The sequence below is a fragment of the Lynx canadensis genome, chromosome B1 (genome assembly GCF_007474595.2).
Source record: "Lynx canadensis isolate LIC74 chromosome B1, mLynCan4.pri.v2, whole genome shotgun sequence".
Classification (NCBI taxonomy): Eukaryota; Metazoa; Chordata; class Mammalia; order Carnivora; family Felidae; genus Lynx; species Lynx canadensis.
Window position 1 is genome coordinate 20,321,302 of NC_044306.2, and position 19,091 is coordinate 20,340,392.

A 19,091-nucleotide genomic window follows, 5' to 3' on the forward strand; every position below is an offset into this window, starting at 1 on the left:
TTCCTCTGTTGCACTGATATTAGTCTGACTCATTTCCTCAGCATGGAGCTCTGAGAGCGTTATGTCTTTGGATGCTAAAATCAATTGCATACTGTTCTTCATTATCCTGATTAGCAGAAATTGTAAGAAGAGACATCTGCCTTTCCCTGACATCTCCACCCCCAGCCATCAAGAATGGAGTGGGGGGGGGGGGGGCTAAGTTAGTTCTCAGAGCCAGTCTTCAGTCCAAACCCATAGTGCAGAGAGGAACAGAGACCGTGTCCAGTTTCACAGATTGATCGGTCCTGGTTTTCATTCTTGTTGCTCTTTGTTACACTGCACTCATCTTGTCATTCCCACATATCTGGGGCCACCATTATTCTCTGCGGTAGTGATTCTGCTTCTGGTCTCAGAAGCTTCCCATGGACTCTGTGTGTGTGTGTGTGTGTGTGTGTGTGTGTGTGTGTGTGTGTATTGGGTAGAGGAGTTGTAGGCACTGGGAAGATGTGGAGGCAAGGATTCTTACAATGTTATGGTGCCGGTTAAGGTCGCTGTTCCTCTCCGCCACCACCAGCTTGGGCTGTCGCTCTTTGTCTTTGATTAGCATAAATCCTTGCACAGGCTATAATCATTTTCTAAGGTTGGGCAACTCCACTACCTCTGTGTAAAGCTAGTAAAGCACTATAGCAAGTGCGGACGAGCATATTTCTAGGGCAAGACTACTTCAGGTCAAATCCTGTTGTACGTGACCTTGAGCAAGTGGTTGCTCTCTTTATGTTTCATTTACCTCATTGACAAAATGGCAATAAAAATAATAATACATATCTCAAGGACTCTTATGAGGATTAAATGAGTAAATGCACAGAAAGTATTCAGATAGTACCTGGCTCGCAGTAAGTGATATATAAATGTTTATACTTACTAAGTTTACAACTAAGGCTTTGTGCTAATATTGACTTGGGCCTCCATGTTTTCAGAATCCCATCCTGCACTCCCATTTTAGCATAGATTTCAAAACATTCACACCATACTCAGTTGGCCGAGTCATGATGGCTTTAACCATAGGGACTACATGACTATGTCAGGATACCGACACTGAGGCTGGATCACCACAGGAAGGAAACTGGATTTTGTCTTACTGACTATGGAGCATCACCAAGACTTTTTAAGTAGAGGGGTATTGTGGTCACACTTGTTTTTATAAAGATAACTTCTATTGTTGTTTATAGGAGATGGTCTGCATAGGAAAGAAACTGGAAGTAGATTCATCAGGTAGAAAGTACCAGGAGATTATGCTAAGGTGATAAGGACATAAATTAAGGTGTCATTGGCCTGATGAAGAGAGTTTGGCATTTAGAAGATACAATCAACAGGACTGATTGGCAAAAGAAATAAAGGATGAGAGACAGGAATGGTGTCTGATAATGCCAAGCTTTGAAACTGGGTAAGTGAATAAATACTGGTTCACCAACTCCTTATGTTCTCTCCAAGGAAAGGGGCAGGGAAGAGGAAGACACTGCAAAGAGTTTAGTTGAAAGCTAGGGGGCTACTGGACAAACACTTCTGGAGCTACGGAGACAAGTAAGAGTTGGAGTTAAATATTTGGGAATTGCTAAACACTAACATTCTAGCAGAGGAAGAAGACTCCACAAAGAAAAGATGAACAACTTGGAGGACACCCAGAAAACTAACAGGCGTTTCATGAAAGTGTATGGAAGAATAAGTTTTGAGGAAGAAGGAACAGTCTGAGAATCAATGAGAAACTACTATGAGGAAACGTGTGGCCTCGTTACAAGCAGTTGCAGCCACGTGAAGGGTCACATGTCACTGGCTTTGGCTGAGAAATTAATAGGAAGTGAGACCATGGAGTCGTGAGTGTAGAGTAAGTGTAGATCGCCCTCATTACAAAGCTTGGTTGAAGGGGAAAGAGAAATCAGAGGGTAGCTAGAGGCAGGAATAAGGCAAGTTTTCATTTCCTAGGGTTTAGAAGAATTAAGCTTATTTATAAGGTGAGAGAGGGACAAGACTCTGAAAGGAGAGGGTGACATTAAAAATGAGAAAGGGGAAGGTAATTAAAGAAATGCAGTTCTTAGGGGCGCCTGGGTGGCTCAGTTGGTTGAGTATCTGACTTCAACTCAGGTCATGATGTTACAGTTCATGAGTTCGAGCCCCGCATCAGGCTTTCTGCTGTCAGCACAGAACCTGCTCTGGATTTTCTGTTCCCCTCTCTTTCTGCCCCTCCCTGACTCATTCTCTCCACCCCCACAAATAAATAAACTTAAAAAACATGCAGTTCTCAAGAAGAAATGAGGGGCTGGAATTCAGAGCCCAGGTGGAAGGAATAGACTAAAACAAGAGGGATCAATACTTCCAGAAGCAAATCCCCAGCAGGAGGAGTCTAGAATTGGTAGATACGTACCCCACGGGTCAAGAGGAGGAAATTCTGACGTGCCTCTCTCAGATGCCCCATTTGTCTAAGGCTGTAGCCCACTCACAAGGCGCTCCCTCCTCCCAGTTCCAATTCACTTCACTACTCCCTCACTTATGCTTCCTGGAATCACCGCTCAAATAAACTACTTGCATCCCAGTCTTTCTGTCATGCTCTGCTTTTGGGGAACCCCAATTTCAATAGATTGTGAGTTAGAACATTATCCCAGGCTTTCTGATGCCAGGTCTGGGGCTTTTTTTTTCCAGCCAAATCGTACTTTACCACTTTGGCTAATTTTTTTCCAAATGGAGTACATGCCATTGCCAAAATACAAGTTATTCATTTTGTTTCTAGGTCTGTTTCCATATCCATCGTGTTATATCTTCAGATGAGGAATCTAGAACAAGAACCTCCTGAATAGAGATCTGTGGAAGCAGCAGAAAGCTAACTGTCAACATGTATCACTTGCCTTTACTTCCATTGTTTCTGAATCTGACCATTTGGGGGGATAGATAGATATTGTCCATGTCTACTCCTTCATCTACTCCTTTGTTTATATCTAAAGTTACATTTTCATCTACATATATGTTATGTAAAAATCTATATATATCTACATTTTAAAAAGTAGATATCAGCCAGGGCGGGACAGAAAGTTGAGAGAGGAATAGGAACAAGGAGGTAATAATGTATCAGTTCTCTATTGGTTTCTGGCTGGCTAATTTAGGCAGAAGTGAATTTATTGTAATTACTGGAGAATGTGGGACTTACAGAATCAGAAGTCATCTGTATTTCAGACTTCAGAATGAACAGGAATTAAGGGAATTATGGAGGGGTGCCTGGGTGGTTCAGTCGGTTAAGCATCTGACTTTGGCTCAGGTCATGATCTCACGGTTTGTGAGTTCAAGCCCCGCATCGGGCTCTGTGCTGTCAGCTCAGACCCTGGAGCCTGCTTCAGATTCTGTGTCTCCCTCTCACTCTGCCCCTCCCTTGCTCACGCTCTATCTCTCTGTCTCTCTCTCAAAAATAAACATTTAAAAATTTAAAAAAAAAAAAAAATGAACCATGGAAAGCCAAGCAAGTAGCAGAAAGCAAGGAGCAGAGCAACCATGTCATAACCTGAAGGGTCTGTCCAGTATACTGCTTCTTCTGCTCTTTCTGGTATGAATGACCTTCCTTGTGTCTTTTCTTAAAGATGCAGATTCTCTGGAGAGAGCACTGAACTTGCTCATCTAACTTCCCACCAGCGCCCCTGTTGGGGTGAGAAAAGACTTAGACCCTTCAGCTCCTGCCATGGAACTGCCGAATCATTTTCCCCAAAAGTTATGGAGAAGCCCCAACTAGAAATAGAACTGCTATTAGAAAGGAGGATCAGAAGCCAGGAGACAAAAGAATAGCAAATGTCAACTGCAAATCTCATCAGGTAACCAGACAGGGCTGTTGGCTGGGGCTGCCTACTGACAGCAGATGACACGGGACTGGTCACTGATAAGTGAATAACCGTAAGAACCTTATAATCTAGAATGAGCAAGAATCCTTGGCTACAATATGTATAATATTTAAGGGACAAACTGAAAAATACAGGAATACATTGAAATAGGCTTTAGTAGTGGAATAAAATGATGTTAAATAAAATTACCTTAGAACAGGAAAATAGTTATTAGCATTTTGCTGTGTTTGGAACTGCAGGTCAGAGTTGCCTATATGACGAATCCTACGAGAAAATCTTTCTGCAGGCTGAGTGAGCAGCGTGGGCAAAGGCACAGAAACAGAAAGTACAGCTTGTGTTTGGGAAATGGCATGTATCCAGTTTGGCTGGGGTGCAGGGAACATGAGATGGTTCAGATCTTTTTGTGTGGGGGGGACTCAATTTCTTTTAGAAGCTGAACAAATCATTTTGAGACATTTACCTGCTTTGCAAACCGGTTTTTATTTCTCACTTAGCCTGCATGATTGAATAAATACTCAAAATCTGACATTGGATCTCACCAGTTAAAGTTCACGGCTCCTATTTTGGCCTCTTGTTCTCTTTTATTCTTTAGTAGTCACTCAAAATAATTACAAGGCAACTGGCGTATTTGTACACCAGTGTTCATAGCAGCATGATTAACAATAGCTAAAAGGTGGAAATAGCTCAAATGTCCACTGATGGATGAACAGACGAAATGTGGCCTCTACATACAATGGAATGGTATTCATCCTAAGAAGAAAGGACATTCTGGCACATGCTACAGCTTGGATGAACCTGCAAGACGTTGTGCAAAGTAAAATTAGACGCAGAAGGGCACGTACAGAATGATTCCTCTTGTGTGAGGTACCTAGCGCAGTCAAATTCATAGAGACAGAGAGTCGAATGAGGCTGCCAGTGTCAAGGGGAGGGAGGAACGGGAGTTAATATTTAATGGGGACAGATTTTCAGTTCAGGAAGGTGAAACAATTCTAGAGATGGATGGTGGTGATGGTTGTACAACATTGTAAGTGTACTAATGCCACCGACCTATACACTGACAAACAGTTAAAGTGGAAAAAATGGTTAAAATGGTAAATTTTATGCTATGTATATTTTATCATGATTTGTTAAAAAGGCAATAGTCTTTCTCACTGTGTCCCCAAGAAGACACAGCAATAGGCCCTCTTTAGGGCATCTGGACTCTGCTTTTCTCCCCAAAGCCAATGAATAATTCCTGTGATTGTGCCCACAGATGTACTGCAAATGGTGACAGTACAGATCCCTGCCCTTCATGGGAAGATTTGCTGTCCCATGGCTTGGTGTTGTACTCGGGGATCCTCTCAGACACCCACCTCCTTCCGGGGTCTCTCCCCCTCCTGGGGCAGCCCACCCGTAATGGTCACTCCAGCGGGGGGGAAAGGCCCAACCGTTTGGGCCCAAAGCAGGATACCTCTAATGGACCGTTGTCATTCTGATGGGCCATATTACCTCCACATAGGTTCTCTCTTTCACCAGTCCTTTTCCCTTCCACTCCCTTCCACAGGGAGCGTTCACAGTCTCCTCATAAACACCCCGGGCACAAAACACTCAGAGTCACATTCCTGGAGAACATTAACCTGAATGGGCAAATGAAGTTCCTTTGAAAACAGGAAGAGAAAAAGGTATACAAAGGAACAAGAATAATAGTGCATTTCCTGTTGGAAGCAATATAAGTGTGGGAAAAGTGGAGCAACCAGAATGCTACATGCAACAAAACACCTTTCAGAATCTAAGGCAAAAATGTTTTCTTTTTTTTTTTAATTTTTTTTTTAATATTTATTTATTTTTGAGACAGAGATAGCATGAACGGGGGAGGGGCAGAGAGAGAGGGAGACACAGAATCGGAAGTAGGCTCCAGGCTCTGGAGCCATCAGCCCAGAGCCCGACGCGGGGCTCGAACTCACGGACTGCGAGATCGTGACCTGGCTGAAGTCGGACGCTTAACCGACTGCGCCACCCAGGCGCCCCAAAAATGTTTTCAAACAACACAAAAACTAATAACAACAAAAGAATCGATCTGCAGCATGTCCACACTCCAGGGAAAGTCAGTTTGAAAAAATTCATGAAACTTATGCTAATTATTTGTGCACTTTTTCGTATTTTTTTTTGCTTTGATGAATAGTTCATTAAAAGGAAAGAAAGAGTAGTTTACATTTGTTGTGCTGTGAGTAAGGGTAGTTTTCTTCTCTACACAATCTTGTCCCTCAAGTCCTGGCTGGGGTGGTAACTCCCAGATGCCTTCATACTGATGATACCTCAGTATCCCTCTAATCAATCCAACTAGTTGTTTTAAAATTTTATCTAACTTTTCAAGTTTTTCTTCGTAGCAATGTCATGCTCCACAAGCTCTTTCCTCACCGATTAAAGCCAAGGTTACTGTTACATTTCTCTACTGGAATGTGAGATTCTTGTTCTGTTGAAAGTGCGAATGGGTTGGGCAGTGTTAGCAAGTGATTGTAGGAGCAGGGTGTTGTTTCCATCTATACTCACTGCTTTTCCATTCACAAATAATATGTAGATTATTAAAAATAATTTTCTTCCTTCCCTTATATAAAGCAATATCTTTTTTTTTCAAAATTTTTAAATGTTTTTATTTATTTTTGAGAGAGAGACAGAGCGAGTAGGATAGAGGCAGAGAGAGAGAGAGGGAGTCACAGAATCCGAAGCAGGCCCCAGGCTCTGAGCTGTCAACACAGAGCCTGACACGGAGCTCGAACTCACAAACTGTGAGATCATGACCTGAGCCCAAGTCGGACGCTTAACTGACTGAGCCACCCAGGCGTCTTTATAAAGCAATATCTTTATAAAACTATTTATTATTTATCTGTGTGTATATATTGCTGCCTCACCCTCAATCAATGAAATTGCCGTCCTGATCTTGTTTCAAGATAGAAGGAAATTAAAATTTATTGCATTTCTTCTGTGTATTAGGCCCTACAGTAAGCCCCGCATATAAGTTACCAAGTTTGAAATCAAGTGTGAATATTTATACTTCATGCTGCTACAGATACGGAATTTTATTGTTCCATGAATAATAAATATTCCTGAGTTTCTATCGTATAGTATGTGTATGCTGGATGCTGTGGGTATAGAAATAAGAAAACAAGTCTGTAACCTCTCTTAGGAGAGAGAGTCCAGTATACAATATAGTGATGCACAATGTAAGACAAGAAAACACATAGGAAAACATGTAGTCAAGGTGGATGGGGTTGGGGGAAGGACAGGTCCCCAGGGGAGTCCTATTTCATTCAGAGGGGGTACATAGAAATTCCTGGAATAGACAAATAAAGGAGAGGACTGGAACATACATACACGCATTCATATAAATACACACACATATACATATATTTACTCTCAGTAATAGTAAAAGGACACATCTAATGTAATTGATTCATTGGCGAAAATAGTCATGGGACATGAGATTTTAGGTTTGTCAGGCATCTTTATTGAATGAGACAATCTTCTACAAAACTGGATAGATCCTCCTTTCTTTACTCCAAATTCCCTGATTGGGTAGTAGGAGAATGGTACACACTGGGAGCCTTCCTTACGTATAAAAGTTACCACAGTAATCATGCTTTGCGAGAATCTCTACCCCTGGATCTATCCTTTGTGGGCAAGAGAGCAGAGGTGTGGCCCGGACATGTAGGCGCCATATGTCTACGTGCACACTGAAATGTAGACGACTGGCTAACTGGATTCTCTCTCCTAGGGATGTAGAATTTGTACAGAAAGACACAGGGGCTAAATTTCCGATTGAAACTAAAACATTTTAAGGGCTGCCTTCTACGGAATAAATTGAAGAACTCCTCTTACTGGGGTTTTTATAGCTGTCCTAATTCTGCCTTCCCTTGGCATGTTTGTGGCAGTCTGTTATTGATTCTGTTACTTACCTCAGCGTCCCTCTAATAAATCCAATTATTTTTTTTTATTCCAGATGGCTGGATGAAGCTCATTTCTTTAGCTTGCAAACAAAAACAAAATTTTTTTAAAAAGCCAATGTAAGTGAGTTACTCTGAAATTGGCCCTTAATATTTCCTAATCTTTGATTGCTGCAGCTAGGGACTAAGGGTCTACTCTAAAGGTTCTAGAATTTTCCCTCAATATCTCTAAAGGGGAAGCAGGAAAAAAACACCTCAATCTTGGAGAATCACTTGAGTATATACTCTTGTGCCATGCACATGTGAGTAGGTCCCTATCCTTTGTTTTTTGATGTAGTCCTAGTTATTGGTAAAGTAATCAAAGCATAAATGTAAACTTTTTAAGTGTAAAATTTTTCAAGTTTAATATGCCAATTCCTGGTCTCAAACATACATGCCAAAGAATAAGTTCACTGTAATGTCATGTGTGAGCTAACCAAAAAATGAATTGGAGTGTGTGTGTAATTGTGCACAATGAACTTTTTTTTTTCCTCAGCAAATGTACAGTTATTTTGAAATCAAAGCAAGGAGCTATATCTCAGCTCCTTGTATTTAAGTGGTCTTATTTTTTTCTAAGAAATAAAAAATAATAAAGGTGAATAAAAAATAAGGACAAATTTTTAATTCAAGCATGCAAATACATTTTTGTCAAATGTATATATATTTTTTTTTAATTTTTTTTTTAACGTTTATTTATTTTTGGGACAGAGAGAGACAGAGCATGAACGGGGGAGGGGCAGAGAGAGAGGGAGACACAGAATCGGAAGCAGGCTCCAGGCTCTGAGCCATCAGCCCAGAGCCCGACGCGGGGCTCGAACTCACGGACCGCGAGATCGTGACCTGAGCTGAAGTCGGACGCCCAACCGACTGAGCCACCCAGGCGCCCCTTGTCAAATGTATATTTTTAAATTCTCTGCTAGTATTCAGAAATTTTGTCAGAATAGTTAACAACCCTGGGAATTCTACTTTAAGATGGGGTCATAAAAGTATGAATCATCATGTGTTTTCCAATTAGTTGGATAATGTTTTAATAGGAGGTTATATTTAAAGAACCTAAAACCTGGAGGGGAGAAAGCACACATGGAGAGTGGATTTACACGTATGAATAAAGAGATTTATAGCAAATTTATCAAAGAAAACAGAGAAGTCATACTGTGGAGGAGAATGAGGGAAGATCTTGCATTACTGCCCATCTCTTTTATGTGCAAAGGCATACTTTAAAATGTGATTTTACTTAACATGAACTTGCGACTTCTTTCTTCCCCTACGTATTTTTACACAATAGCTGAATTTCTTCTTCATGTGTTAAGTGTAAAAAATCTGTTTTCTATTAGAATTAAACATTTATTTGGGTGCAAGTTTTTTTAATGGCATGTGATCTTGTAGGGAAATTCTTTAATAAGAAAGATGTAATTCTCCAGAGGCATAAAATATAAGCTATTCTGAAGTTCTTGCATACACATCGAAAGCAAAACATTCCTTAGCCCGAGGTCTTTCCATTCTTTGCAGGGAAAAAAACTGAAGAAGAAAACATCTTCTGCACTTTGCTCTGTTAGGGAATCAATTTAAAGTTGGTTAGATACCAGAGGGAAAAAATTTCAGGTAGACAAGGATCCTCTGAAAAGAAAATAGCAAATAAGTATTTCATTCCAACTGGTATGCAGGGGAGGATACTGTGCCATCTGAAGCTACACAGTTGGGGCAACCTATCCAATTTCCACCAATATTACTTTTCACATGATTCATGTAGCAGGTGTAGGGAGTGAGCAGTCCAGATCTGAGCAAAAAATAAAACAGGATTCTGAGATTGAGTACTCTCGGAAAAACTGCATTTGGAAAATTCCTTCTCAGAGATTTGTTTTTCCTGTTTGGGATCCTGTATCAGTCAGAAAAGCAGAGCCTCTAGGACATATAAGGGACGACTTTATGCAATTGTGGGGACTGGTGAAGCAGTCTTTAAACAGTCCCTTTTCTTCACATATGATGCTGGAGCTCAAAGTATGCAGGGCAAGTAAGTGAGAAGGCTAGATGGCTGGCTGTAAGGGAAGCAGGAGGGTGGACTGAAATCTGTATCAGTTCTTGTTACCTCTGACCTTGGTGTTGTGGGCCTGAACCCTTTATCATGAGCTGAATCCATGATCCAGGGCAAGGCAGAGCAGCTGTAGGCCTGACCAAAATCTTAGGCCAACAGGATGAGCCAACAGATAGACAACAGCACATGAAAGCCACAAAGATGGCTGCCTTGTTCCTGACCTCCAAATCTACCATAAGAATCTCAAGTGTGGTTGACCCTTGGGAAACAAGGGAAAGGGAATTCTGGGAAATGTAGTTTAGCCTAGCCAAGCTGACACATTACAACGCCCCCACTTTTTCTTGGTTGCTTTTCTTTGTCTTGCTCTTTTTTTTTTTTTTTTAATTTTTTTTTTTCAACGTTTATTTATTTTTGGGACAGAGAGAGACAGAGCATGAACGGGCGAGGGGCAGAGAGAGAGGGAGACACAGAATCAGAAACAGGCTCCAGGCTCTGAGCCATCAGCCCAGAGCCTGACGCGGGGCTCGAACTCACGGAACGCGAGATCGTGACCTGGCTGAAGTCGGACGCTTAACCGACTGCGCCACCCAGGCGCCCCTCTTTGTCTTGCTCTTGATTGACATTTGCACTTATCTTTCTAGATCATGTTGTCAGAGTCTTTCTCAGAAAGACCACGTAAAGGTAATTTCTTTTTTAGTTTTTGCTTGTCTGAATTGTCTTTCTTCCATCGTCACACTTCATTGCTAACTTGGCTGTGTAGAGTCCTGATTTGGAAAATATAAATTCCCTTGGAGTTTTAAGGCATTCTTTCTGTGGAGAAGCATGATAGTAATCTGGGTTTCAGTTCTTTCTTTTTCTTTTTTTTTTTAATGTTTATTTATTTTTGAGAGAGAGAAACAGAGTGTGAGCAGGGGAGGGGCAGAGAGAGAGAGGGAGACACAGAATCCGAAGCAGGCTCCAGGCTCTGAGCTGTCAGCACAGAGCACATTGTGGGGCTCAAACTCACAAACCACAGGATCATGACCTGAGCTGAAGTCAGACACTTAACCGACTGAGCCACCCAGGCACCCAATGAGTCTTGCTTCTTTTTAGGTGATTTCATTCCTTCTGGAAGCTTGCAACTTTTCACTATCACTATTCAAAATTCCATCATGATAAGCCCGAGGAGTGGGTGGGTGTTTTTAGACTTTTTTTTTTTTTTTTTTTAATTCATTGTGCTGGGCACTGAATAGTCCTTTCAACTTCATCTCTTTCATTGCTGGGAATTATTTTTTTATTGTTTCCTTGATAATTTGCTGTCCATTTTTTGCTGTGTCCTTTTTGAAAGTTCTATTTGACGCATGCTTGACTCCCAAAATAAAACCTGATTTTCTTATCTTTTCCTACTTTTCATACCATTGTCTTTTTATTCCGCTTTCTGGAAGGTTTCCTTGAATATATATTCTAATCCATCAGTTAAGTTTTGGTTTTGGTTTTTAATTCTAACTATTTAATTTCTTTGCTATTCTTTCTGCTCTGGGCTAATTTTTTCCTTTAAAAAAAACAGCATTTTCTTATTGTTCCTTACTTCTCAGATAATACTAAATATAGTTCGGGGGGTTGTCATGCAAACATTCCCCACCTTAACAAAATAAAACTTTTTGTTTACCCTACTTCCTCTTTTTTTTAATGTTCACTTATTTATTTATTTTTAATTTTTTGTTAATGCTTATTTATTTTTGAGAGAGAAAGACAGAGAGAGAGAGGGCAGTAAGAGAGGAAGATACAGAATCCAAAGCAGGCTTCAGGCTCTGAGCTGTTATAGCACAGAGCCTGATGCAAGGCTCAAACTCATGAACCAAGAGATCATGACCTGAGCTGAAGGTGTCCGCTCAAACAACTGAGCCACCCCGGCTCCCCTACCCCACTTCCTCTTATAGCAGTAATACCGCTATTGCTCAGTCCCCCTCATACCCTTTGCACTAGCTGGTCTCTGCCTGGACTCATTTCTCCCTCCCCCTGCCCCCAGGTATCCCCATGCCTTACTTTTAAGACTTTGCTCAAATGCCATCTCAGTGGAGCCTTCTCTAACCCACTCTATTTAAATTTTCATCTTTTTTCCCCATCCACTCATTAGCCCTCTCCCTTGACTCATTTTTCTTCACAGAATATGATAGACACCACTTTCTAACATATTGTATAGTCTATTTATTTTGTTAAATGTTTACTTCCCCATCTTGGCTAGAATGTAAGCTCTAGAAGGGCAAAGACTTGTCAGTTTTGTTCATTGCAGTTTCCCCAGCATCTAGAACACTGCCTGGCACATAGTGGACCCTCAATATTCAGTGTTCCTTGGTTCCTTCTTCCCCCACCATTGATCTTAATGTCTGTTTTTCATATTGGAGAAATTAATTCTTCAAATGTCTGGTGATCCTTGGTTGTCTCTATGTGAAGCACCAAAAAAGTTTACTAAAAGCTAGCTTTATGTTTGTGGGTAGAGTTTGTGGACGATTGAGCTTTAATATATAATCTAGTGGTGAGCTGGCATATCTTTAGAAGGAACTACTATATTTTACTATTATTAATTTTTTTTCTATGGGGCAATTCCATTTCTCTCAAGAAAAATTCTTGTCTCCTTCCAAGAAATATAAGGTGGTCTGACAGCAATATGGTTTGGAAAAGGTGGTTGGGCACACTCGTTCTATGCATGTTTTCATTTAATATCTCTATTTATGGCTCCTGCCTTTCAATGTTCCTGATATCCCCAAATGAAACTTTCCAAATCAGATTTTTATAGGCATAAAAGATGGACAAGTGGTAGATGGTAAGTAAATAAAGAGTTACGTGGGATGGGTAAGGGCTACTGGGTCCAGATACACCTTTTATATTATTTCACCAATCCCTCCCCTGACCCATTTTCAGTTTTTTACAGTTACCCTTGAATTTTGTGGTTCCTTTAAAACCTCTTCCTATAAGTTGTATCATTTCTGTTTACATTGCCATTGTAGGTTTATGCCTTTTTATCTTTTTGCTGTCATTTTTGAAAGGGTTTGGGGAAAGAACACAGATAAAAGTGTGTGGTCAATCCACCATATTTAATAAGGTTTTGGTAACAATGTTTTGTTAGCTAGGGGCAGGTCCATATATATCTTTGGGAGAAAACTTTTCTTTTTCTTGGTGGGTGACACTTTAATGAGCTTTTATTATACAAAGTATAGCCCATATTATATTCTGAAAGGGAAACTGTTGATGTAAAAAGCAAAATTTCTCTACATAATCCTACAAATGGTTTTCTTCACTGTGATTATAGCTGTATCACTAATGCTTATGACTTGATTGGCTGGGAAGATAGAATTTTTCCCCTTCCTATGAAGCAAGAGAAGAGTTAGGGGTAGGACATAGTCAAGGATACTTCTGCACATGGGAGGTTATATAGCCCCGTCAACATGGCAGCAGTTTGGGTCCATGGATTAAATGAGAGAAGGCTCATGGGGTATCTCTGTGGAGAAGAGAATACTCACAGTTAATATACCTGTTTACATTTTCCTTCTCTGCCTTGTAATTTCCTTCCATTATCCCCAAGTTTCAGAACAGTTTTGCAAACATCACAGCCTATGAAAAGCTTGTGTTGGGGTTTCAGAAAGGGGCTTATGTCCGAGTCTAGGTTAGATTAGGGAAAGAGAAAGTAGTTTTTCCCCACAACCACTGCATCCATTTTGAAATCTCCCTGGTGGCAACAGCAGCATTTCAAGACACCACCATGGTCCCAGAACATTAGCCGTTGGCCAGGAACAGAGCAACAATTTTTTTTTTTTTACATAATAATATGGGTTTTCCTTTATATAATGTTATGTGTCAATTTAAAACATCTAAAATAGTTTTGCTAAATAAAATAATAATATGGGTTTTCCAATGAGATAATTACAACAGCTTTGTCCTTGCCTGCCTAGAGCAGCAGAGGAGCTGTGAAGGGGTTCCTCATTTCATAGGACTCTATATCCAAGTTGACTCATCCATTGCATACATTTACACAACCTAGTTGACTCATTCATTACATACATTTATCCATGTTGCCTAGTTATCTGTGAACTCTCTTAACTTTGATATAAAACTTTAATCCTCATTATGCTCTAGGGAGGATCCTTGTAGTTAATAACAAATGATCGAAAGAGAAGAATTTCAAAGTGGGAGTGGATTTCAAAGTGGAATTTCAAAGGGGACTAGCTGATCTAATAGCTTTATTTTACAGATGAGAAAGTTGAGGTTCAGAGAGCCACGACAGAGCCTGAATATCAATGCAGTTCTTGCAATTTTCAGTAAATTGTTTTCACTCACTGACTATATCATTCATATGTCATGGCATGGATTAATTAATTCAGGAGCTATTTACTTAGCATCTAGTAATTTAAGTTTTAACTAGTTACGTAGACTATAGAAATAGGGTGATTCTCTATAATATTGGTTTAGTTTTACTAATTTTAAAATGCTTTTGGGGGCACCTGGGTGGTTTGGTCGGTTAAGCTTCCACCTTTGGCTCAGGTCATGATCTCACGGTTCCTGGTTTTGAGCCCCTCTCAGCTATCTGAGCCATCAGCTCAGAGCCTGGAGCCTACTTCGGATTCTGTGTCACCCTCTCTCTCTGCCCCTCCCCTGCTCGCACTCTATCTCAAAAATAAAGAAAACATTTAAAAATAATTAAAACATAATATGCTTTTCTATAGAAATTTCTCAGACCTATGCTATGTGAGAACAAGTTTTGCATTCTTTGAGAACTCTGCCTGAGATAATATCCAAACCAACATTTTAGGAAGGAGTTTCATTACTTCCCCCTGAGAAGGCTCTGTTAGTTGCCTGAATGAAGATAGTTCTTGGTGACCTCTTTGCTTGATACAATATGCTCCATTTCTAAATATTTCAGTAAAAGGCACATTTTGAGTTTAAAATGTGATCATTGTACTCAGGATTTTAAAAGTCTCATAAAGGGTGCATGTCCCTGAATTGGGAGTTAAGGTTGGAAAATATAACCATCAGAAATATAGGCTGGTTGCATATGCTAAGGAATGTAAGATCAGTTGTCTGAGTCTAGTTCATAATGGGGCTGAGAACAGACATGTTTGCTGCTAGAGGCTTGAGCTGCCTGGAGATGGGGAGAGCTGGAATTAAACCTTCCCACTGGGACTGGGTCAGATATCAGATAATGGGCACGTGTCCAATCCAGCAGACACAGTCCAGGGTCCAGAGGGGTTGGATGACAATCATGCTATAACTGATGTATGAATTGAGAGTTCTCTGAATAAGATCTTCCGAAAGGAGAAGGAGAGAACTTGTCGGTGCTCATCCAATTCTGTCCAGGAGCCAGAGCGACCTGATCTTGGTACAACTATACCTGTTGTCCAGTGGAAATATTCTCAGGCCACAGAAGAAAAGTCTATCTAGTTACTTTACTTTGAAAAACAAAAAAGCCTATCCAATGCCCTTTATTCATGTTCTTTATGTATCCAAAATGCTTTTGACTTGCTCTCCAGAGTGATTCTGCCCACCCATGAGGAATTTTCCGTGCAAATAACTGAATAGATGATCTTACTAAGCAAGTCTCTTTTTCTAAATTAATGTGTTAGCTTTTCTGTTTTATATACCTCTTGAGAAACTGCTGAGCATAAGTTAGTTGCCGAGAAGCTAATCACACTTAGGGTAAATGCATAAAATCCAACTTCTAGATAAGCTCATTTACGATGTAAGCCTTAATAACCTCACTATCTTTCAGTGAAGCTGCATTAAGGATTGTGCCTTAAAGTGTGCATCCCAATACTTCTGTTTCTGGTCTGTCTCCTCCAATGTTGAATGTAACCCACTCCTCTTAAATCATTTTCTCACACTTCTATCAGCCAACGATCTCAGGTCTCATTCTCATTTTATAGCTTTGGTACAGTTGTGCAAGGTCACCGATTTGACCTTTCCTATTGACATTTCTTCCTGCATGTTCTAGCAATGCATCTGTGTATGAAAGGAATAATGTTGCCCCTAGCAAACTCAGTGTCTGGCATGCTTTCACACAACATTATCCCCAGATTCTGTCCTTAGTGTCTAATTCGCTTTTTCCAGGTTTTTCCCAAGGCAATGAATCTGGCCAAGTCTTCAGAAGACAGCAGTATCCGTCTTTAATGGTGAAGAGCACAGATTCTCAGCGCAACTGACTTTGAATCCTGGCTCTACCTTGTGCTACTTACGTTACCTTGGGCAAATTACTTAAGCCTTTGTGCCTCGGTTTCTTCATTTGTCAAATGGAGATAGTAACAATGTCTGCTCATAGGACTGTTGTGGCTGAATGAGTTATGATATATTTACTATGTCTGGCACATAAGTGAAACTCATTGTCATGGTTATTCCCGCTTCTGAAGAAGGGAGCACAAGGTTAATTAAATGCCTGGCTGGGGAGAAGGCAAAAGGAATACAAGAAGGAAAAAATAGGTTTGCATTTCAAAATATTTCTTTTACCATTGAGGTAAGTATCAAATCAGTCAAATAATCCCCATACTTTTGCTTTTAACATTTAATGTCAGCAACTTGAATTCTCTACAATTATGAATGTATAACCTCCACTTCTGTGGGCATACATCACTTCATCAGGAGGGAAAACTTTTCCCTTCTTCCCCTCCATGTTCTTTGACTAGTCTAATAATTAAATTAACATAAGACAGATCAATAGGACAGGAACAAATTTTGTGCTTATGAAAGTCCCAAAGACAGAGACTCAAAAGGCAGTCAGACAGTTGAAGCTCATATGCCAGGATGAGCTAAGGAGACTCTGGTAGAGGTTTGGGGCTTTACAAGGGAAGAAGAAAAAGTCACAGGAAGTTGAGTAGAGCAAATGTTTGGTAAACAAATGTTTGCCAATGTCTTTCTGATAAAAGATTATCTTTGGTAGTAACTCCTTCCTGGTACAGATTCTCTATTTAAATTCTTTTAAGCAGTAAAAGGGAAGGCAAACAGCTCTTCTAGAGTCTGTTGGGCTTGACTGTCTTCAGCTCGAAATAAGCCCCATGCCAAAGTGGCATATTTGGGGATCATGTATCCTGCTTCCCCCTCAACTTCAAACTAACTGGTTTTCTTTCCAGTGAGTCATCAGGATTAGCTTTTTCTAGATAAGCTTAAAATTTCTGATTGACTGACAGGAAAATGTTCAAAGGACAGGTTAAACGTTGGTAAAACTTGACGGTAGAAAACAACCAAGAACAGAAAGAAAACACAACTTCCGCATTTTACTGGAATCTGAGTTAATAAATAGGGATCACAGAACAAATAGCAAACAACAGCTTGAGTTACATCAGAATGAAGAAAGAAATGATGAACCTGGATTTCCAGTCTGAAACCATTACTCAACCAGGGGAGCTCACAAGTTGCCTGTTACACGTTCAAAACTCCTCTAGAGTTTAAAACAACAGGAACAACTTGTTCAGATTTTAACTGATGTTTCCAGATAAATTTCACAATTTTGCACCTCAGGGAATTTTTTTTTTCTAATTAAGGAAATTTTTTTTAATGTTTATTTATTTTTGAGAGAGAGAGAGACACACACACACAGTACTAGTGGAGGCGGGGCAGAGAGAGGGAGACAGAATCCAAAGCAGGCTTCAGGCTCTGAGCTGTCAGCACAGAGCCCAATGTGGGGCTCAAACCTACGAACTTTGAGATCATGACCTGAGCTAAAGTCAGACACTTAACTGACTGAGCCACCCAGACACCCCGAGAATTTTGCTTTTCTTAAAGATTAACTAAACTGACTATTTCATCTTGGCAATTATTAGCTTGCCACATTTTTTATAACTAAGAGAAATTGGGCTTCTCTCCATATTGTAGCTGAAATGACATTTTAATCCATATCTTTATAGGTAAAACTTTTTTATCATTAGTACTATAAAGCAAAGCTTCAACTGAACTTTGGTTTTCCTTCATCTACAGCTGAGCATTATCAAAGTTCAAGTACAAAAATTCTGTGGATGAGCACAAAAATAAGAGCTGGAAAAAAAAAACAAAACCAGAGATGTATTTTCCTAATGATCTATTATTAGCTCTTTCATAAAAATTCTTACTAATAGGAGAAAAAAAGGAAAAGATCAGAATACTGCAATTTGTCATTGAATCTACTTTTTTAGCTTTCCTTCCAGTTAAACTGATTTCCTCATATATTTGTTTCCAGAGTAAAGCCAGAATCAACATTGTCCCTATTTCTAATCAAATAACAGAGAAGCAATTACAAAATCTGAATGCAGTTAGAGGATCCTGGGAGGCAGAGTGGCTGGATCTAGCCTGAGCTGTGTCTCTGACTCATTTTTGACTTCAGGCAAGGTATTTAACATCTCTGTATTTTTGACATAATTGTCATAATGCTAATTGACTTCATAGGTATGATATTAAGCATAACTCAAGAAACAACCGTGGGCTCTTAGGCCAGGTTAACTAGAGAGAAGCCTACCTTTGCAACTTGGAAAATAAATTTAGGATTATATCTCCTTTCCATTCCCAGCACATTTTGAATGAATTGGATGGGACTTTGATGTAAATAATAGAATTTGCAGTTTTTAATATGCAAGATGGAAAAGAAAATAGGTTATGTTACAATTTCCATTTCAGAAGTAAAATCTTCAGAAATGCTTTTATTTCTACCTTTTGGGAATCTAACTTAGTTAGCTTTCTAAGGTTTTTACTGAGAGTAATTCTTAAGATAAATAACAAAGATATTGTTATGTTCCATTTTCAGAAAAAGGAAAAAAAATAGCCTAAAGGAGTCTCTAAGTCTGTGTTTATGGCTGAATTTTTAAGTAACTGTCTTCCATTAAGGGTGCAGTCCATTTGTGAATGCTAACTTACTAACCATGCTTCCTTCAATAGCTCTTTCTTCTTTTTATTTCTTTTATCTTGTATCCTTTCATTTAAAAAAATACATTAATATGCACTTTTGTTTCATAATTTTGTTTATAAAAGTTATGTACCAGCTGTATAACTTTTCATTTCCAAACTTAACATTTTTGCCTTTAAATTTAATCCACTGTCAACTAACTTAAAAAAAATTTTAGTGGGGAAGAAATTGGGCTTTAGAGATTTAGAATAATTTATATCAAATAACACAGTATGTCAAAGAAGAGCCATTTGATAACTATTTTAGTTTTATAAAACTTTAAAGTTTTGAAATAGCCCAAAGCAAACACATAAAAAATACAAATGTACAGTGAGGAATTAAATAATCTGATACAACTTTATCTTAAGCCA

General features: G+C 39.6%; 1 protein-coding gene across 2 annotated transcripts in view; it reads left to right on the top strand.

Moving 5' to 3' along the window:
* Positions 1 to 19,091, top strand: part of FGL1 (fibrinogen like 1) — a 54,748-nt gene that overhangs the window by 7,803 nt on the left and 27,854 nt on the right. Inside the window, exon 1 of one of the 2 annotated variants that reach the window (XM_030312201.1) lies at positions 18,073 to 18,170. The exons of the other annotated variant lie outside the window; for it this stretch is intronic. The gene's annotated coding sequence lies outside the window, so the exon portion shown is untranslated. Of the gene's footprint in view, positions 1 to 18,072; positions 18,171 to 19,091 lie in introns of those variants that run through there. 2 annotated transcript variants of the gene reach the window in all.